General features: G+C 45.6%; 2 pseudogenes; one reads left to right on the top strand and one right to left on the bottom strand.

Moving 5' to 3' along the window:
- Positions 1-1,055: 1,055 nt before the first annotated feature.
- LOC102241404 lies at positions 1,056-1,419 on the bottom strand (annotated as a pseudogene).
- Positions 1,420-5,564: 4,145 nt separating this feature from the next.
- LOC102238949 lies at positions 5,565-6,130 on the top strand (annotated as a pseudogene).
- Positions 6,131-6,445: the final 315 nt, after the last annotated feature.

The following is a 6,445-nucleotide window of genomic DNA, read 5'->3' on the forward strand; positions in this document are numbered from 1 at the left end:
CCACCCCTGGTGAGAGCCAGGACTGAAGAGAAGGTAAGCAAGGCCATGATGAGAAGTGAGCTGAGAAGATCTGATGTGAAGGGCACCATCCCCTACATGATGGGCACTGCCAAACCCAAATTTCTAGCCATCATTTGACGTAAATTCCTGGAGGGTCGTTAAGAAACACTGAATCAATGTGTGGGGTTCCTCATAGAATAGAAGAAACTTCGCCATGAGGCCAGCACTTGGTGACAGCACTCTAATGACAGGCACCTCCTTGCATGCCCCATGGTTGTTTCTTTTACCTATTTTACCTTCAGTTAGCGCTTTGAGTGACATGGGACATCTAAACACAAGTGGTAACAGTCAGAATAGCCTCACCACAGGACTTTACAGCTGATCACAATTCTCATTAAGGCTTTTATTCCTGTTAACTTATTAGCATTTTTAACTACAAGGTAAAACGGTTTAGCCTGATAGCAGAAACACTGGTGGCCGGTATGGGCTCTGGTCACATGACTCACACCTCACTCACACCTAGTAAGTTAGCTGCTGACCAGAGCACCTGGGTTTGCTCCAGGAATCACTGGTGTTCACTCAGGAGGTGTGACATCTTGTGTCCCACTTGCTACAGTGGTGTGTTCTTAGAATTAAAGTCTTTACTCAAAATACAAACTGTGTGAATATGTATTTTTTGTTTGTGCCATATTTTCACCATTTATCTCCCATTCCTCAAATAATATTTTCAGATGAATGCTATATTAGTTTCCTAGAGTCACCATAAAAATTACCACAAACTGAGTGGCTTAAGTAACAGAAATCTCGTCTCTCATAGTTCTGGAGGCCAGAAGTCAAAAACCAAGATGTTGGCAAGGCCATACTCCCTTCAGAGGCACTGGGCCCTGTCCTTCCTCCTTCTTCCAACATCTGGTGGCCCCTGGCATTCCTTGGCTTGTGGCTGCATCACTCTAATCTCTGCCTCCCCTCCCCACGGTCTTTTTCTCTGTGTTTCTGTGTCTCAAATTTCCCTCTTTCTTATTTTTTTAAAACCAGAACATTCACTGCATGAATAATCGCTGAAATCCTTAAGATGAACTGGATGCTGCAACAACTGACCTCCTGGGTTTCGGTGTTGCCCTTCGTGGAACCCATGCCTGAACCAGTGGTGCACAATTTTCAGCTGCCCCTTCCAACCAGTCCCAGTGGTGTTTTGTCGATTAGCCTTGGCAGCCTCCAGTCACACTTCCTCTCCAGCTTGGTGGGGTAGCCACACTTGCCACAGGTGGACTTCTGAAGGTGGGGGGCTTTCGGGCCACAGCGGCAGCACAATGTATGCATCGCGTTGTGGCACTTTCTGAATGACGTCATTCCCTTCGTCCTTTTGCTTCTGTGACCAAGGCCAAAGAGGCCCTCTTCTTTCTTTAATAAGGACACCAAAAATTGGATTTAGGACCCACCCTAAATCTAGGTTGATCATCGGCAAAAACCCTATGTCTCAATAAGGTAACATTCACAGGTGCCAAGACCTGAATTTATCTTTTGGGAGGACACAATTTAACCCATGACAGATGCTGAAACAGCTCATGGATGATGAACTCTGTAATTCTAATCCCGAGGAGCTGTGAAAGCCCTATGAGAGGCACTGGGGCAGAGGGAGCCGAGCGCTATTTGTGGAGGTCTAATCTATGACTCAGGTTTTACTAATTAACCATCCTCCCAGCATGTAGCTTCTACAGGGAGAGAAAAGGGAAAGAGTGTGAAATCTGAAGCAGGAAGGTGAAGATCTGAAACTGTCTTCTCTGTGAGTGACCACGGTCTTATTTTCAATTCTCAAGTATTTCAAAGGCCCCATTTAAAAATCTTCAGTTAACGCATATCAATTTTTCATGCTTTGTTTTTCCCAGGATGTATTACACATGCCATTATTAAACCACTCATTTCGTAATAAGAGGAGATAATTTTAAGTATCTAGGCATCAACACGGAATCTTATTCAGCCTTTCATCCTGGGCACCAAGCATAACAGGCTTAGTCAGCCTTTATTAAACACCGGCCAGGTGGCCTGGAAGAGCTCACGCCCTTGTTTCAGTCTGATTGACCTCCATGGGGGGTCGGGGGGGGGTAGTGAGGAGGGAGCTTGGTCACCTGAATCTCACACACACACACACACACACACTAGTCTAACTTAAGAACTTCAAATGTAAGTCTAGGAACCCCAGGATACCCAGAAAGGTATATAAACATATAAAGTTCTGATTTACAAAAAAATTTTTTTTACAAAAACATATATGTACCAACATGTCTACTAACAACCATATCAATACAGCACTGGGTAATATTTTGAAAATGTTGTTATTTAAAGATGCAGAAAGTAGCAAGCTGCTGTTCACTTAAGTCTATGTGATTGCTAATAAGAAAAGTTCTCCTGTCTGTTCATCATCTATATTTATCTCAGTTGTGGAGTGTGTCATGACAGCTGTGCACATTTATCTATTAGAGTTTTATAGCATTTCTTACCAATTGGAATAAACCCTTCAGTAATCAATCGTATTCACACTTTAACCTCTCTTTGTATTTGACTTTTAAAAATTTTGTTTAGATATGGATATATAGAGGTTTTCAAAAACTTTCTGTGTAACAAATCTAGCTAATCTTTATTAAGAAATACTTTCCATCACGTATACTATTTGGAAGTTCTTCCCCATCTAGACACTCAGTGGGTGCTTCCTTTCCTGTAAGTGTTATGTGTTTATTTTGAAGTAAACTATAATGCGAAAATTTTAACTCTGTCCATTTACTGCACTAATCATGCCACTGTACTTACTTAATACACATCAATGTTTGAAACTAATTTCTTACAGAAATCATATTTATGCTCTAAGAGAGCTATTTTGTTTTTAAAATGAGATAACCAATCATTTTTAAATACAGCAATACCATAGATGAACAGGAAAAAGCAGACCAGTAATATGGAAAAATATCATCTCAAAGCTAATCACAATGTAAAACATATTACAAAAACCATGGACATTAAAATGCTTAACAACAGATATTTCAGAAGAAACGAGATGTTCGACAGCCCCCTGAATACCCCTTCCCCTTCATTTTTCAGTGTTTCAGGAGCTTGAGTTTTAGAAATAACCACGAGTTGAACAGAAGTAGCAGCCACTGCAACACAACTTTAACAAGACAGAGGAGGAAACATTTCATGTTTAGAAGGACAGGTAGAGAATGATAAAAATAATGTGTGTTTTTAAAATCAACACGTGTGTGTTCAGATTCTCAGTCTTCCTTAGACATTAGAAATTCATCACCAAGCCACACAGACCAGGAAAGGGAACTTGCATGGAGAGCAAGTCCAGAAGCTTCGGCCCCACCCCCACACAATGAGCCCGGGTGCAGGTTTGAGGACACGTGGTTCCCTCAGGAAAACAAACCCTGAGGCCCAGGGATCTGCCATCACATGCTCACCGCTTCCCTTGCCCTCCTCCTGGAAACAGGAGAAGAAAACCTAAAGCACTTCTTCAGACCTAAAGACAGTCACCCCTGAGTCCTCCCCCCTCTGCCTCTCTCACTGAAAAGCTTATTAATACTCTGGCAGGTGCAGGAGGCTGGGGTGGGGGTGGAGGTCATGTTTAATGGAGACGGAGCTTCCGTCTGGGAAGTTGAGACGGTGCTGGGGATGGATGGTGATGGTAGCCCAACAAGGTGAATGTGCTTAGTGTTGCTAAACTGTACACTTAAAAACGGCTAAAACTGTAAATTTTATGTTCTGTAAATTTTACCACAATAAAAAAAATAACTTTAAAAAAGGTATCTATAGACTGTTTCCAATTTCTTGCATTCTATAAGGCTTCTGAAAATATTTGCTTCTATTATGATAAATGGATATGCTTGTGGCTTGCAAAACACATATAAAACCTCTGAAGGTGTTTTAGGTATAAATAGCTCAAGAGCACAGGTCTGTCAGACATGGACAGAGGCACAGGACCAATACACGTAATGAGTAGAATGTGACCGGTAGGTGGAAAGACCAGAAGGTGCCAACACTCACCAGGTACCTGGATATACACAGAACACAAATGATCACTTAACATGCATGCGGCCGCCATCGCTGACACCTAAGGCTGTTCATTAAGTGAACTGGCGACGAGAGCTGTGGCCCTGAACCCCAACTGCTCAAAAAGTCAGCAAAACAATGTACACCCCAGGATCCAAGCAGAGTGGGACTCTGACTGCACCCCACTCGAGGTGTGTGAACCTAGCCCACCCCTGCCCTTGCTTTCTCGATGGGCGCTCCACATTGATCATAAATTGTGAGACTGATGCAGTGAGTCTAGTCTGTGCTCCCCGGTCTGTGACCTCGGGACAGCTGACCCGGAAGGACACTGGGAGACAACCCATGCAGGGAGCTACATTCCTGAAGGACACACACCTTCTTCCATCTGTGTGAGCAGTGCCTGCCCCCCTGCCCCGAGAGAAGGGAACGCTTCCCTAAAGCCTACACCTCCACGCTCTCCTGCTCCTACCAGTCCTCCCTCAGACGCTCACCATCTCTCAACAACGTATCGTTCTCTCTTCTCCTGGAAGCACAGCGTAGACAGCAGCCAATTCCTCGGGTTCCTACCTCTAATACTGGAAAGCAAACCCCCAAATCAACAGCATCATCAGGAGCAGCTCATCCCACCATCAGCCGCCAAAGTCACCTCAACATTTCGGTAATTCCCAAACCACCCACTGCCAACAACCAGGCTCGGGAAATGCAAGGCAATTCCAATATTTTAATTAAAAGCAATAAAAAAAAAGAAGTCGTGAAAACGCTCCAAAGCCAAAGAACATTCTAAAACAATCTGTCTGGGGATGTGGGGTGTTCAAATCCGGTCCCTCTCAATAGCACAGATAACCAAATACCGCTTATTTTTAAAGTTGGAATTTTTCTGCAAACCATTTAAAAACCGTTGTGAGATTCAAGGTTAACTATATTGCAGGCAATTACTAGGATGTGTCCTTATCTCTAAAAACGAAACGAAATGTCTGTGCCACAAAATGCCCAAAAAGAAAAGAAAACCTGTGCTGACAGACAGCCCGCAGGAAGAGGCTGGCTATGTAGGCAAGCCTTCCCCACGAATACGCATCAATAAGCTGTAATTAAACTATAGCTTAACATAATTCACCTTCATCCTAATTTACCTGAAAAGCAGCGGGGGACAGATGTGAAGGGACATGCAAGGAGGAAGAAGTCAAAAAGGGAAGTTCATACCAATACATGAGTTTTCAAAAAGCCACCGCTGCTTCCTCAGCAACGGGAGAGACGAACTTCCCAGGTGACAGGAAGGAAACCAGAGAACACGGTTTCCCTGAGAAAGCCCTTGTTGCAGTGCCCCCGGCAGTCCCGGATCTGTCTCCTGCTTCAACCGTGTCTGCATGGCACAGACCCAGGGACGGCTCTTCTTCCAGCCTCCGACCACCCTCCACCCTCTTTTCCAGTCACCACCTTCTGAACCACCTCAGCCATCCTCTGCCTCCGTGACCAGCCAACACTGTTTTGTTGTTTTTACCTTAACTCTTCATTGCCGAACAACTATGAGCTCCCAAATTCGTCAGAATTATTTCACTGAGATGGAGGCTGCCATCAACCGCCTGGCCAACCTGCACCTGCAGGTCTCCTATACCTACCTCTCTCTTGGCTTCTATTTCGACCACAATGATGTGGCTCTCGAGGGTGTGGGCCAGATAGTCCACAAGTTGGCCAAGGAGACGCACAAGGGCTCTGAGCATCTCCTAAAGATGCAAAACCAGCAAGGTGGCCACAGTCTCTTCCGGGACATGCTGAAGTCTTCCCAAGGTGAATGGGGCGAAACTCAGAAGGCCATGGAAGCAGCTGTAGCCTTGGTTGGAAGGGAACCGGAACCAGGCCCTTTTGGATCTGCATGCCCTGGGTTCTACCCAGACCCTCATCTCTGTGACTTCCTAGAGTACCATTTCCTGGATGAGAAGGTGAAACTCATCACGAAGATGGGCAACACCTGACTCCCCTCACAGGCTGGCCGGCTCCAGGGTGGATTGCGTACAGCCCCAGGGTGGATTGCGTAAGTATCTCTTCAAAAAGCTCACCCTCAAACACGACTAGGAGCCTCTGGAGCCCAGAGGCCTTTGAGGGGCTCCTCTGCATTCCCCCGGTGTCTGGCTTTTGCCTGAGCCTCTCCCCGAAACCACCAGCCACCCTTTTAACCACCCTGGAGCCCTCTCCCATGCATTGGACCAAATGGAAAGAATAAGTCTTTCTGAAGAGAAAACAGAGTTGTTGTCCTCCAGTGGCCAGGGCCACTTCCACCTGGGTTCTCAGCCATGTCAGCCCAGTGTGGTGTTTGTTCGTCTTCAAACCCCACCAGCGAGCTCCCTGGCCCGGTGGGTCAGAGCAGGTCCGTGCTGTTAGGAGGGCCGGGCACTCAGTCTGTGAAAAG

This window comes from Myotis brandtii, unplaced genomic scaffold (genome assembly GCF_000412655.1).
Source record: "Myotis brandtii unplaced genomic scaffold, ASM41265v1 scaffold639, whole genome shotgun sequence".
Lineage (NCBI taxonomy): Eukaryota > Metazoa > Chordata > Mammalia > Chiroptera > Vespertilionidae > Myotis > Myotis brandtii.